The sequence below is a fragment of the Schistocerca gregaria genome, chromosome 8, assembly GCF_023897955.1.
Source record: "Schistocerca gregaria isolate iqSchGreg1 chromosome 8, iqSchGreg1.2, whole genome shotgun sequence".
NCBI lineage: Eukaryota > Metazoa > Arthropoda > Insecta > Orthoptera > Acrididae > Schistocerca > Schistocerca gregaria.
In genome coordinates, this window is record NC_064927.1 from 145,206,259 (window position 1) to 145,222,531 (window position 16,273).

At 40.9% G+C, this 16,273-nt stretch overlaps 1 protein-coding gene across 4 annotated transcripts in view; it reads right to left on the reverse strand.

Moving 5' to 3' along the window:
- The window catches only part of LOC126284180 (lebercilin), a 182,373-nt gene that overhangs the window by 136,729 nt on the left and 29,371 nt on the right, over window positions 1-16,273 (reverse strand). For 2 of the 4 annotated variants that reach the window (XM_049982923.1, XM_049982921.1), the window contains exon 1: window positions 14,834-15,045. The exons of the other annotated variants lie outside the window; for them this stretch is intronic. The gene's annotated coding sequence lies outside the window, so the exon portion shown is untranslated. Of the gene's footprint in view, window positions 1-14,833; window positions 15,046-16,273 lie in introns of those variants that run through there. 4 annotated transcript variants of the gene reach the window in all.

Consider the following 16,273-nt stretch of genomic DNA (forward strand, 5'->3'; position numbering starts at 1 on the left):
AACGTTTTGATGTAGGTTTACTACAAAATTAATTGAAAGGGACATGTAGATAGCAATATTATCTTATTCTTATATCAAGTACAGCAATAAAATCACACAATTCAATCACAGTTTTGATTGCACATGCAACTGACCTTACATTACATTTTAATGACTTTGCACAATGGGTCCTAACAATCTACACATCATCCACTTAAATCATACATTTGACTCCATCGAAAAAAATGTTAGAAAATAATTTAAATATATAAAATGCGATATCCATCATTATCATTTGTTTAATATTACATATAAGTACTGCCTATATTTTCAAGTGAAATAATGTCCCTCAACAATGACTTTACTCATGACCAAAACAGAAAAAATTATTCTTCATTGCCCACTTCGAAATTCTGAAGGCTGTCTCATTTCACAGACTGTCAGTATTTTACGTAATGATTCCTCAAATCTGCCATGATCACATCTTTTGAATATCTAACTATCACACAGTTTCTCCAGCAGCCACTAGAATTAAGTGTCAGGCAAGTGCAGCCCTTGGGAGTGAGAGGATACACTCTACTTGACAGGAACTGGACTTGGTGTCAAGGAGAGTACCATCATTATATCTGACGATACTGATGAATCTTTCAGCATTATCCTGGAACTGGGAAGATAGTGCTACTTGGGCACTGGCCAAATGGGTGAAACAACAGATTTTAGAGTTAGAATAAGGGCTAAAATTTGAACGTACACCCTGTCATCATTCAAAATGTTACCATTGGAATAGGAAAGGCAATATCACCCACTCCACAGTGATTTTGCAAACCAAATTAGACGCAACACCAGTTGTATTTCAAAAGTCTCCATTCACAAAGTTCTTGAATAGAAAGGCAATATCAAAGCTCCACAGCGATTTAGCCAAAAAAGTTAGGTGGACTACCAGTTGCATTCAGACAGTCTCCATCCACGAAGTTCAACACCACCTCAACAAAGGACAGTGTCCCGATACTTGAGAGATAACAAGGATATTGTCTTTTCTCACCTGTTGATCAGGATAATGATACTGTAACTTTCTCACAAATTGTACATAATGACAAGTCATTGAAATTGCTCAGTGATCCTGCACACTGCTCATTAAATAATATTGTGACTAGCAAGATTCAGAGGGAAACACTGAACTCTTTTTGAGAAGCCAAAAGGAGTAGTTCAACTGCAGCCAAAGTAATTCAGGGTGCCACTAACAGACTGCTGTTCCTTCAAGACTCTATGGCTACCAAAAACCTACAAGGATTGGGTCTCCCTTTGACCTGCTGTTAAGTTACATTGGAGCGTCCACTTCTTTTGTAGCTAAACATCTTTCATTACTTCTGGGACAGCTCATAGGCAAATGCGACCACCATCTGGAACTCAAAGGACTTCATGTTGTTGTTGTCTTCAGTCCTGAGACTGGTTTGATACAGCTCTCCATGCTACTCTATCCTGTGCAAGCTTCATCATCTCCCAGTACCTACTGCAACCTACATCCTTCTGAATCTGCTTAATGTATTCATCTTTTGGTCTCCCTTTACGATTTTTACCCTCCACGCTGCCCTCCAATGCTAAATTTGTGATCCCTTAATGTCTCAAAACATGTCATACTAACCGATCCCTTCTTCTAGTCAAGTTGTGCCACAAGCTTCTCTTCTCCCCAATCCTATTCAATACCTCCTCATTAGTTACATGATCTATCCACCTTATCTTCAGCATTCTTCTGTAGCACCACATTTCGAAAGCTTCTATTCTCTTCTTGTCCAAACTAGTTATCGTCCATGTTTCACTTCCATACATGGCTACATTCCAAACAAATACTTTCAGAAACGACATCCTGATACATAAATATATATTCGATGTTAACAAATTTCTCTTCTTCAGAAACGCTTTCCTGGCCATTGCCAGTCTACATTTTATATCCTCACTACTTCGACCATCATCAGTTATTTTGCTCCCCAAATAGCAAAACTCCTTTACTGCTTTAAGTGTCTCATTTCCTAATCTAATTCCCTCAGCATCACCCGATTTAATTTGACTACATTCCATTATCCTCGTTTTGCTTTCGTTGATGTTCATTTTATATCCTCCTTTCAAGACACTGTGCATTCCGTTCAACTGCTCTTCCAAGTCATCTGCCGTCTCTGACAGAATTACAATGTCATCGGCGAACCTCAAAGTTTTTACTTCTTCTCCATGAATTTTAATACCTACTCCAAATTTTTCTTTTGTTTCCTTTACTGGTTGCTCAATATACAGATTGAATAACATCGGGGAGAGGCTACAACCCTGTCTCACTCCTTTCCCAACCACTGCTTCCCTTTCATGCCCCTCGACTCTAATAACTGCCATCTGGTTTCTGTACAAATTGTAAATAGCCTTTCGCTCCCTGTATTTTACCCCTGCCACTTTCAGAGTTTGAAAGAGAGTATTCCAGTCAACATTGTCAAAAGCTTTCTCTAAGTCTACAAATGCTAGAAACGTAGGTTTGCCTTTTCTTAACCTTTCTTCTAAGATAAGTCCTAAGGTCATTATTGCCTCACGTGTTCCAACATTTCTACGGAATCCAAACTGATCCTCCCCGAGGTCAGCATCTACCAGTTTTTCCATTCGACTGTAAAGAATTCGCGTTAGTATTTTGCAGCTGTGACTTATTAAACTGATAGTTCGGTAATTTTCACATCTGTCAGCAACTGCTTTCTTTGGGATTGGAATTATTATATTCTTCTTGAAGTCTGAGGGTATTTTGCCTGTCTCATACATCTTGCTCACCAGATGGTAGAGTTTTGTCATGACTGGCTTTCCCAAGGCCGTCAGTAGTTCCAATGGAATGTTGTCTACTCCGGGGGCCTTGTTTCGACTCAAGTCTTTCAGTGCTCTGTCAAACTCTTCACGCAGTATCTTATCTCCCATTTCGTCTTCATCTACATCCTCTTCCATTTCCATAATATTGTCCTCAAGTACATCGCCCTTGTATAAAACTTCTATATACTCCTTCCACCTTTCTGCCTTCCCTTCTTTGCTTAGAACTGGGTTGCCATCTGAGCTCTTGATATTCATACACGTGGTTCTCTTCTCTCCAAAGGTCTCTCTAATTTTCCTGTAGGCAGTATCTATCTTACCCCTAGTGAGATAAGCTTCTACATCCTTACATTTGTCCTCTAGCCATCCCTGCTTAGCCATTTTGCACTTCCTGTCGATCTCATTTTTGAGACGTTTGTATTCCTTTTTGCCTGCTTCATTTACTGCATTTTTATATTTTCTCTTTTCATCAATTAAATTCAATATTTCTTCTGTTACCCAAGGATTTCTACTAGCCCTCATCTTTTTGCCTACTTTATCCTCTGCTGCCTTCACTACTTCGTCCCTCAGAGCTACCCATTCTTCTTCTACTGTATTTCTTTCCCCCATTCCTCTCAATTGTTCCCTTATTCTCTCCTTGAAACTCTGTGCAATCTCTGGTTCTTTCAGCTTATCCAGATACCATGTCCTTAAATTCCCACTTTTTTGCAGTTTCTTCAGTTTTAACCTACAGGTCATAACCAATAGATTGTGGTCAGAGTCCACATCTGCCCCTGGAAGTGTCCTACAATTTAAAACCTGATTCCTAAATCTCTGTCTTACCATTATATAATCTATCTGATACCTTTTAGTATCTCCAGGATTCTTCCATGTATACAACCTTCTTTTATGATTCTTGAACCAAGTGTTAGCTATTATTAAGTTATGCTCTGTGCAAAATTCTACCAGATGGCTTCCTCTTTCATTTCTTACCCCCAATCCATAATCACCTACTATGTTTCCTTCTCTCCCTTTTCCTACTGACGAATTCCAGTCACCCATGACTATTAAATTTTCGTCTCCCTTCACTACTTGAATAATTTCTTTTATCTCATCATAGATTTCCTCAATTTCTTCATCATCTCCAGACCTAGTTGGCATCTGCAGACCTAGTTGGCATGTAAACTTGTACTACTGTAGTAGGTGTGGGCTTTGTGTCTATCTTGGCCACAATAATGCGTTCACTATGCTGTTTGTAGTAGCTTACCCGCACTCCTATTTTTTTATTCATTATTAAACCTACTCCTGCATTACCCCTATTTGATTTTGTATTTATAACCCTGTATTCACCTGACCAAAAGTCTTGTTCCCCCTGCCACCGAACTTCACTAATTCCCACTATATCTAACTTTAACCTATCCATTTCCGTTTTTAAATTATCTAACCTACCTGCCAGATTAAGGGATCTGACATTCCACGCTCCGATCCGTAGAACGCCAGTTTTCTTTCTCCTGATAACGACATCTTGTTGAGTAGTCCCCGCCCGGAGATCCGAATGGGGGACTATTTTACCTCCGGAATAATTTACCCAAGAGGACGCCATCATCATTTAATCATACAGTAAAGCTGCATGTCCTCAGGAAAAATTACGGCTGTAGTTTCCCCTTGCTTTCAGCCGTTCGCAGTACCAGCACAGCAAGGGCGTTTTGGTTAATGTTGCAAGGCCAGACCAGTCAATCATCCAGACTGTTGCCCCTGCAACTACTGAAAAGGCTGCTGCCCTCTTCAGGAACCACATGTTTGTCTGGCCTCTCAACAGATACCCCTCCGTTGTGGTTGCACCTACGGTACGGCCATCTGTATCGCTGAGGCATGCAAGCCTCCCCACCAACGGCAAGGTCCATGGTTCATGGGGGGAAGGACTTCATAAGGCACCTGAAAACCCTTAGCCTACAACCAATGGATCTCTTAGTTTGTTTTGACTATGTGTATTTACAAGAATTCCTTCACAGGATTCTTTGAAACTAATAAGCAGCAAGTATGAGGAGGATATTGTGATGCTCTTTAGACATGTACCAACTTCCATAAGCTTTTTATTCAATAATGAAGACTGTAAAGGTATGTTAATCTGGTATCCAACGGTCCAGCATGTTCAATAATCCAGCATTGCTTCAAACATTCTGAATATTTCAAATGTGTATAACAAAATTCGGTCATGCTTGGCAGTGGCCAACAATTACAAGTTGTGAAGTGGCAACAACTGTTCGAGTCGCTGATCCGACAGCTTCGTTATGAGCCAATTATCTACAGAGATTAAAAAGTGGTTCTTTAAGGTGTAATCACAATTAGTGCTGTTCTATATCACAATTACAGTAGTGCTGTGTGTTGTTGTGGGCATGTTTTCTCAACCAAGCAAGTCTTGAAACAAAATGGAACTGAAACATAAATATAATTACACTTACAATACAACAAAAGCTTGACATCATTAATTGGATGGAGAATGGTGAGAATAAAAGTTAGATTATGGAAGAATATAATGTTGGTTCTACAACAATCTAATATATTAAAAAAAAGAACGAAAGATTGACTCACAAACAGTTGCAATAAAACACAATAACTCATGAAAAACATTGAAAAAGCCCACACTAGATCAGCTGGACGAAACTTTGTAGAAGTGATTCTGTACCAAAAGGTCCGTAGCAAAACATGTAACTGGATATATGAATATGGAAAAAGGTAAACAGTTCCATAATGATTGGGGTTATCAAAAACTAAATGTGTATTTTCTTGCGGTTGGTTACAAAACTAGTCACAGAATTTGAAACTTGATGTAAGTGGACAGTTGTAATTGGCAGATAAAAATGCAGCTGAAGACTAAAAAGAAACCTCTTGCAATTTAGTTTAACGTCATAACATAGCTACTAGTCAAATTTACAATGCCAATGAAACAGGCCTACTTTGGTGCTGTTTGCCATTTCAACTTTTGGCAGGTATAGAGATTAAAAGTGTGCCAAAGATTCAAAAATAAATTAAAAACACCACCTAAGGATAAACTGACAATTTTATTGTGTTGAAATGCTTCAGGTGACCACATGTTGACACCTTATTTTATTAGCAAGTACAAAAAGCCAAGAGCTTCAAAAGGCATTTTAAATATTCCTATAATTTGTGGAACTCATTCCAATGCATCTATGACATCATAATTGTTTAATTTGCCTGAATGAAGCAGATTTGTACTGTTGTTATGTAACTGTACAGCTCACCTTCCGGCATTCGAACTGATCTCAGGGAATACATTCACTACTTATCTTCCAGCAAATATTACTTCTCTGATCCAGCCAATGGATCAGGGAGTAATTCAAAATTTCAGATGTTTTTATAGAGCTCCTTTTTTCCCCAAGAGTTAAGCAATTCAGGCTGTTCAGCAATGGATTTTCAGAAAAAATTAGCATTAAAGATGCTATTTTAGGAACCACTTTGGCATAGAATAAAGATAAAATTATTACTCTTTGGAAATCTTTACAAAAATTCTGGCCAAAAGCCTAAAAAGATGAAACAGACTGTACAATCCCAACCAAAAATGATGCTGCTGTTAAACTGTTAGATGTTGCTCGAAATGAAATGAGAAATTTGTCTCAAAATGAAATTTTGGATGGGATACACACTGACAATGAAGATCCTGTAGTTGAAGAAATATCAGACAAGTTGATAGGGCTCAAACAAGGACTTCAACCACTAGGGGTGATGGGAAAAAAAAAAACTCATCATCTCCACCTATCTGTAATGAAGCAGCTGCTGCTATAGGTACATTTATAAGATTTAGTGAATGCAGCAAGTCATCCAACACTGCACAACTTTTCAATTTGTGTACTATACATAACTTCTGGAAGAAAAACCTGGACTCAAAAACAAAAGTTACACCTTATTTCAAGGGAATTAAGCAGATAAAGTATGATAAACAATTGAACAACAATCACACATTGTTTACCTTGTCTCTCACCCTCTGTACACTGCTAGTTTTAGACGACCGTTGGTTAATCTGGCATTTTCGGTAGTCCAGCACCATTAGAATCCATAAGGTACTAGATTAGTGGGTTTCTTCTGTACTATGAACAACTAGGTGGAAGTCTCTCTGTGGTAGCCAACTATTTTATGGAAGAAGCCCTACAGTCAGCTGCTTTAAAATCCTGGTGGTACATGGATGACACATTTATGGAACCAGACATTACCCATATCTCCAATTCTTTGACATCTCAAGTTGCTCCGCGCAGGGTAGCCATGCAGTCTGAGGCGCCTTGTCACAGTTTATGCAGCTCCCCCTGTCGGAAGTTCAAGTCCTCCCTCCAGCATGGGTGTGTGTTGTCCTTAGATTAAGTTGTGTGTAAGCCTAGGGATCGATGACCTCAGTAGTTTGGTCCCACAGGAACTTACCACGAAAAAAATCTAAAATTGCTCCTTTTGAATACTCAGTTTGTGATGCAGGTACATTGCCCTTCCTGGAAATTTTAATACGAAGGAAAGTTGAGGGAATACTGGGGCATAGCATGTACTTTACATCTACTCATCTACTCAAAATGACTTTTATTTGTAGGCTACAAATTATCACTACCTTGCACAATGTGATGGTGTGTTAAGTACTCTGATTCACAGAGCACACGTTATGTCCAATTCTGATAGCCTGCCATGTAAGGGACACCCCCTAGAGCAGTTTCCCAAGAAAATGGCTATTGTGGAAGAAAAAATTCATCACACACTTCAGTTAAAACGACTCCAGACAAGGGAACAAAATGAAAAAAAGGGGACAACCACTAGCAATCATTTCATGCCATACTCTGGCAATATAATCTCAAGTATTGAAAGAGTCTTCGACAAACACAACAGACTCAACCAGAAACTCCATAAATTTAGCTGCAGATTTCTGGACCTTTGTAGTGAGGTGGAGATTTGGAGCATTCTACATAGGTCATGGGTGGAATGCACAGAGAAATCAGTAACTTGTGTAACGGAATACTTGTAGAATGTAAGTATATAGATTTTTTTTTTAACGTCAGTCAAAAGTTTGAAGTTCTTTGATGAAAGCTCATCAGTCAATATGATGAAAGCACAATCTAATAACATGCAAGACAGATGCACTTTCAATGTCAAGATTTTCAAAGTAAATTTCCGAAGCACACATAACAAAATCGCTGAATTTGCAGCCCTCTTGGAAAGCAGCAGCATCCAGATCATACTTGGAACAAAGAGATATGAGAGTGGTTTGAAGACTTTATAAGCAATAGAAACCAGTATGTTGACCTGGATGGTGAGTTTTCATCACAGGTAAAGCTATTGTCATGAGTGTAACAGGACCACTCTTATTCTCTACATGCATAAACGATCTAATGGACAGGATTAGCAGCAGTCTACACTGTCTGTTGATGATGCTGTAGTGTATAGGAAAGTGTCACGTATCAGTGACTTAAAGAGTATACAAGATGAATTGGACGAAATTTCTATTTGTTGTGATAAACGGCACTTTGTTCTAAATGTGGGAAAATGTAAGTTAATGGAGATGACTAGGAGAAACAATCCTGTAGTGTTTTAATACAATATTAGTGGTGTGCTGCTCAACACAGTTATGACTAATATATACCTAGGCATCCTCCCCCCTGCTGCTGGTGGGGAGGCTCGCATGCCTCAGCAATACAGATAGCCGTACCATAGGTGCAACCACAACGGAGGGGTATCTGTTGAGAGGCCAGACAAACTTGTGGTTCCTGAAGAGGGGCAGCATCCTTTTCAGTAGTTGCAGGGGCAACAGTCTGGATGATTGACTGATCTGGCCTTGTAACCTTAACCAAAACGGCCTTGCTGTGCTGGTACTGCGAACGGCTGAAAGAAAGGGGAAACTGGGAAACTACAGCCGTAATTTTTCCCGAGGGCATGCAGCTTTACTGTATGATTAAATGATGATGGCGTCCTCTTGGGTAAAATATTCCGGAGGTAAAATAGTCCCCCATTCGGATCTCCGGGCGGGGACTACTCAAGAGGATGTCGTTATCAGGAGAAAGAAAACGCGTTCTACGAACCGGAGCGTGGAATGTCAGATCCCTTACTCGGGCAGGTAGGTTAGAAAATTTATAAAGGCAAATGGATAGGTTAAAGTTAGATATAGTGGGAATTAGTGAAGTTCGGTGGCAGGAGGAACACGACTTTTGGTCAGGTGACTGCAGGGTTATAAACACAAAATCAAATAGGGGTAATGCAGGAGTAGGTTTAATAATGAATAGGAAAACAGGAATGCGGATAAGCTACTACAAACAGCACAGTGAACGCATTATTGTGGCCAAGATAGATACGAAGCCCACACCTACTACAGTAGTACAAGTTTATATGCCAACTAGCTCTGCAGATGACGAAGAAATTGAAGAAATGTATAATGAAATAAAAGAAATTATTCAGATAGTAAAAGGTGATGAAAATTTAATAGTCATGGGTGACTGGAATTTGGCAGTAGGAAAAGGGAGAGAAGGAAACGTAGTAGGTGAATATGGATTGGGGCAAAGAAATGAAAGAGGAACCCGCCTGGTAGAATTTTGCACAGAGCACAACTTAGAATCATAGCTAACACTTGGTTCAAGAATCATAAAAGAAGGCTGTATACATGGAAGAAGCCTGGAGATACTGACAGGTTCCAGATAGATTATATAATGGTAAGACAGAGATTTAGGAACCAGGTTTTAAATTGTAAGACATTTTCAGGGGCAGATGTGGATTCTGACCACAATCTATTGATTATGAACTTTAGATTAAAACTAAAGAAACTGCAAAAAGGTGGGAATTTAAGGAGATGGGACCCGGATAAACTAAAAGAACCAGAGGTTGTACAGTGTTTCAGGGAGAGCATAAAAGAACAATTGACAGGAATAGGCGAAAGAAATACAGTAGAAGAAGAATGGGTAGCTTCGAGGGATGAAGTAGTGAAGGCAGCAGAGCCTCAAGTAGGTAAAAAGACAAGGGATAGTAGAAATCCTTGGGTAACAGAAGAAATATTGAATTTAATTGATGAAAGGAGAAAATATAAAAATGCAGTAAATGAAGCAGGCAAAAAGGAATACAGACGTCTCAAAAACGAGATCGACAGGAAGTGCGAAATGGCTAAGCAGGGATGGCTAGAGGACAAATGTAAGGATGTAGAGGCTTATCTCACTAGGGGTAAGGTAGATACTGCCTACAGGAAAATTAAAGAGTCCTTTGGAGATAAGAGGACCACTTGTATGAACTTCAAGGGCTCACATGGAAACCCAGTTTTAAGGAAAGAAGGGAAAGCAGAAAGGTGGAAGGAGTATATAGAAGTTTTATACAAGGGCGATGTACTTGAGGACAATATTATGGAAATGGAAGAGGATGTAGATGAAGACGAAATGGGAGATAAGATACTGCGTGAAGAGTTTGACAGATCACTGAAAGACCTAAGTCGAAACAAGGCCCCCGGAGTAGACAACATTCCATTGGAACTACTGACGGCCTTGGGAAAGCCAGTCATGACAAAACTCTACCATCTGGTGAGCAAGATGTATGAGACAGGCAAAATACCCTCAGACTTCAAGAAGAATATAATAATTCCAATCCCAAAGAAAGCAGTTGCTGACAGATGTGAAAATTACCGAACTATCAGTTTAATAAGTCACAGCTGCAAAATACTAACGCAAATTCTTTACAGACGAATGGAAAAACTGGTAGATGCTGACCTCGGGGAGGATCAGTTTGGATTCCGTAGAAATGTTGGAACACGTGAGGCAATAATGACCTTAGGACTTATCTTAGAAGAAAGGTTAAGAAAAGGCAAACCTATGTTTCTAGCATTTGTAGACTTAGAGAAAGCTTTTGACACTGTTGATTGGAATACTCTCTTTCAAATTCTGAAGGTAGCAGTGGTAAAATACAGGGAGCAAAAGACTATTTACATGTTGTACAGAAACCAGATAGCAGTCATAAGAGTCGAGGGGCATGAAAGGGAAGTAGTGGTTGGGAAGGGAGTGAGACAGGGTTGTAGTCTTTCCCCGATGTTATTCAATCTGTATATTGAGCAAGCAGTAAAGAAAACAAAAGAACAATTTGGAGTAGGTATTAAAATCCATGGAGAAGAAATAAAAATTTTGAGGTTCGCCGATGACATCGTAATTCTGTCAGAGACAGCAAAGGACTTGGAAGAGCAGTTGAACGGAATGGATAGTGTCTTGAAAGGAGGATATAAAATGAACATCAACGAAAGCAAAACGAGGATAGTGGAATGTATTCGAATAAAGTCGTTTGATGCTGAAGGAATTAGATTAGAAAATGAGACACTTAAAGTAGTAAAGGAGTTTTGCTATTTGGGGAGCAAAATAACTGATGATGGTCGAAGTAGAGAGGATATAAAATGTAGACTGGCAATGGCAAGGAAAGCGTTTCTGAAGAAGCGAAATTTGTTAACATCGAGTATAGATTTAAGTGCCAGGAAGTCATTTCTGAAAGCATTTGTATTGAGTGTAGCCATGTATGGAAGTGAAGCATGGACGATAAATAGTTTGGACAAGAAGAGAATGGAAGCTTTTGAAATGTGGTGCTACAGAAGAATGCTGAAGATTAGATGGGCAGATCACATAACTAATGAGGAAGTATTGAACAGGTTTGGGGAGAAGAGAAGTTTGTGGCACAACTTGACCAGAAGAAGGGATCGGTTCGCAGGACATGTTCTGAGGCATCAAGGGATCATCAATTTAGTATTGGAGGGCAGCATGGAGGGTAAAAATCGTAGAGGGAGACCAAGAGATGACTACACTAATCAGATTCAGAAGGATGTAGGTTGCAGTAGGTACTGGGAGATGAAGAAGCTTGCACAAGATAGAGTAGCATGGAGAGCTGCATCAAACCAGTCTCAGGACTGAAGACCACAACAACAAGAACATACCTAGGCATAACATGCATGTAATGTCAGTTATAGGGAATGTGATTGGTCAGCTTCAGTATAATGGGAGAAATCTAGAAAAATGTAGTTTATCTATGAAGGAGATTGTATGCAGAAAACTTGTATGCATTTCACAGGGGCATGCTGCTATATTTATCATCACTGTGTTTTGTTTTGCTTTAGGGTGTGAGAAACAGCTGGGGTCTCAAGTGCCCAAGTCAAAACTAGAGACCACGAACACAGAATGGAGTTAAACCAGACAAAGTTTGGAGAAGTAGCATTTGCAACAGGCTGCAGAACTTTCCTATTGCCACCAGAATACATCTTGCATAAGGACCACAAAGATAAGATTAAAGAAACAACGGCTCATATGGAAGCATTGGCAAGTGGATCAGGAACACAATGGTATGGGGTACCCTTCACCCTGCATCGTTGTATGATAGTTTACGCAGTACGTATGTAGATGCAGACGTTAAGATCCCCTATATTTTACATTAATATGAGTTCTTGAATAGTGAATTCTTTAGACTACTGTAATTTGTTTGGCATCAGACTTGATTTTAACAGCACTGCTAAATATCTTCACTCCCAATGTATATGTTTCACTGTAACAAAGAACTTAACAATGTGCCTAGTTGACAAGTGCACCATCAAGCTCCTACTCTCATTACATCACATAACTACATATCTAAGTAAGAGAGAGAGAGAGAGAGAGAGAGAGAGAGAGAGAGGGGATAAAGATCTCTTGAAATCAGAAATGGTTTGTATTAAACACTGGATTTATAAAAAGTCTCTTGAAATCAGAAACAGTTCGTATTAAGTTTACAGAAAATGTCCCTACTATGTCTTAAGTACATTCACTATGCATTAGCGTTCATATGCTTTCATAACTACACTAGAGTTAGCCACTACGTTACAGATTCAATCCAGCAATTATAAAATACAAGCCTTCTATAAATTATATGTGAGTGCATGCTTTACCAGCGAATTTCATATGTGAAGTCTTCACGTGTTGTCAGCCGAGTATCATCGTCATCTCGTAGCAACGTTTCGATGGGATGCGTCTCCATCATCTTCAGGCAAAGTGTCGGGATATCGTCAGTCGCAGGCTTATATCTCTGCTGGACCACTCTCCGCTTCCCGTGGCTGGCGAATCACACGCATGCGGAATTACCCGATGCGCCTGGATTGGCGGCAGAACGAATGGCACTACAGACACTCAGGGAAGACCAAGACACAGTGGTCTTGGCAGCGGACAAAGGCAATGCCACGGTGCTGCTTAAATCAGAAGACTATTGGCAGAAAATCGACACCCTCCTGCAAGATCCTGCCTATAAAAGACTATGGAAGGACCCCACCACAACAGTGACCCGCAAGACTGTTGAGATGCTCAACAACTCGGGACTAGAGGATATCATCAGGAAGCTGTACCCGAGAGCACCAGCACCACCATGTCTCTATGGCCTCCCAATGGTCCACAAAGAAGGTGTCCCGTTACGACCTATTTTAAACACTATTAACTTGCCGACATATGGTATTGCTAAGCATTTATCACAGATGCTAAAACCCTTGGCGGGTTATGGTCCACACCATGTGAAAAACTCGGCTGAGTTTGTGAAAGTACTGCAGGGAATGTGGCTGAAAAGTGAAGACCTACTAGTCACCTTCGATGTGACATCCTTATTCACTCAAGTACCAATAGATGACTGCCTGGCTTTACTCGAAGAACACTTTGAAGAAGATATCATCAAGCTCTTTCACCATATTCTAACCACCACCTATTTCAAGTGTGGTGGGAAGTTCTACGAACAGATAGATGGTGTAGCTATGGGCTCCCCCCTAGCACCAAAACACAAGCCGAAAGCCTTCTACAGGTACGTTGATGACACCTTTGTAGTTTGGCCACATGGCAGGGACAAACTGCTAGAGTTCCATCAACACCTCAACAGCATACATGGAAATGTAAAATTTACCATGGAGATAAAAGAGAACAGAAGCTTACCCTTTCTGGATGTCCTGATCACAAGAAACATGGACGGCACGCTGGGACATGCAGTGTATAGAAAGAAAACACACAAGGGCCTCCATCTTAATGCCAATAGCTGCCACCACCCCGCATTGCTGTACTCAACACGTTAGCGCACAGGGCCAGGTCCATCTGCGATAAGGAAAGTTTGCCAGGAAAATTGCAACACCTAAAGGACACCTTCAAGAAAAATGGATACAGTGAGACACAAATAAGGAGAGCTCTGAAGACCGACCACAAGAAGAGAGACCGGATGAAAACGAAGCAATGGGCAGTGCGTTCTTGCCATACGCAGGTCCTCCGACGTCCAAGATCGCGACAATTCTCAAGAAACATAAAGTGAAGACAGTTTTCCGCACAGCAGACCTTCTCGGTTCAACCAAGGATCCACTAGGTCTGCAGCACCAGGTTTGTACAAGATCGGATGCGAATGTGGGATGCAATATATAGGACTGATACAGCGTTGCATGTCATAGTGTCACAGTGAACACATTAGGCATGTACGCTTGGGTCAGACCAACAAATCTGCTGTGGTGGAACATAGTATTGACGGGAAGCACACCTTCGATTTCGAGGACACAAAGAAAATATGCATTACAAATGGAGTTTGGGACTCAGTAATCAAAGAGTCAATAGAAATACGATTACATGACAACCTAATCACCTGCGACAGTAGCTACCACTTCAGCACAGCCTGGGAGCCTGCAATCAGGAAAATCAGAGAAGAATGTTCCATTCAACCAAGGGCTGCGGATGGAGCAGACAGAGATGGACGCCGGGACTCAAACCCCGCGCACGCGTCCCCCACCATCACCGGCCGTTCCAGGCGCATCGGGCGATACCGCGAGCGCGTGATGCATGATTGGCCGGCCACGGGAAGCGGAGAGCGGTTCAACAGAGATATAAGCCTGCGACCAACGATTCGCCTGAAGATGATGGAGATGCATTCCATCAGAATGTTGCTACCAGACAACAATGCTACTTGGCTGACAACCTGTGAAGAATTCATATACTTCTATAAATTATTATTTTTGGAGTTCTATATTACATGTACAAGTATGACCAATTCATGAACAGAAACGTAAACTCACAGAGTTTGCACTGTGCTCACTAGTTGGCATTACGACTGTGGTACCTTGACAAAATGGTGGCAAAGCAAGAAAAGACTTTTTGTGTATTGGAATATGAGAGATGTTTCTCTGTTACACAAATGCAGTGTGCGTTCAGGAGGAATTCGGAAAAGATCCTTTATGTAAACAGAGCTTTGTACAATGGATCCACAATTTACATCCACTGGTTGCCCCTGTAAATAAAAAGGTACCAGTCAACCAAGTGTGTCATATGCAACAACGGAGAGGGTGAGAGAAAGAAACCTCAAATTCGGAAAACTGCAGCAAACTCTGTGGAAAATTTTGTGATGGCAGTTACTTTTCGAACCATACTGTCTGCAGCTCACATAATCAGAAGATTATGTCCAGGCCTTTCGATTTTGCATCACAATGCAGGAAGCACTTGAAAACAACCATTTCACCTCCAAGTTCAGTGACAAAGTAACCTTCCATTTATCGGTAAAGGTTAATTGGCACAATGTGTAAGCTTGGGGCAAAAAAAATTCTGATGAAATCATGGTGCATGAACAAGATTTACCAATGGCTAAAGTTTTCCGTGCAGTGTCACAGACAAAGCTTTATGGGCCATTTTTCTTCTCTGAGAAGGACTGTGATGTGTACTTCTTACCTCGATTTTTTGCATTTGTGGTTGTTTCCACAACTGAGAAATTCATCTTCCAACAAGAAAATAACATCCTCATTGGGGCGTCGATGTTTATTGCTATCTAAATTATGAACTTCCACATTACTGGATTGCATCTGGAGCAGAAGATAATGCGGATCTGTTCCCTCAGTCCCCAAGGTCACCTGACCTAATGTCATGAGTTTTTCATTTGGGGGTACATTGAGGACTGAGTTTACTTACCCACACTGTCATGAAGAGCTCAGGGAATGTATCAATGCTGCTGTGATGACCACTGATAGGATGCTGATACATAAGGTATGGAATAAACTTGACTACCACTTGGACATGGGCTCAAATACAGACAGCCGGGACCACAGCCCAGCAACTGAAACCAGACCACAGTTGCCAATCAATGTCCTGCCATCTCAGCAACATCAGGAGACAACAATTCCACAACTGGTGCTCCTGCATGAGGGCTGTCGTGCAGGTCCTGTCGCATAAGTGGCCAACCTATCTTTATGTTTCGACACAGCCTTGATACAGGGAGCCTTCTGTAACTGTCAGCATGTGGAAACAGGATTTCACCCAGCAGGACCAGCCCATCAGCAACTAGTCACAGAAGGGCCATCTGATAATGCGGAGCCTGTGTCAGTCATTGTCGCATCCATGACTCTGCCTCCACTGGGCTATAATCAATGACGGCTATCTGACTGTCCATCTGGGCACAGGCACACCACGTCACTGCCGCATCACCACCTGACAGCTATTAGCCGCCATCTGCCAACATGCTGCAGTAG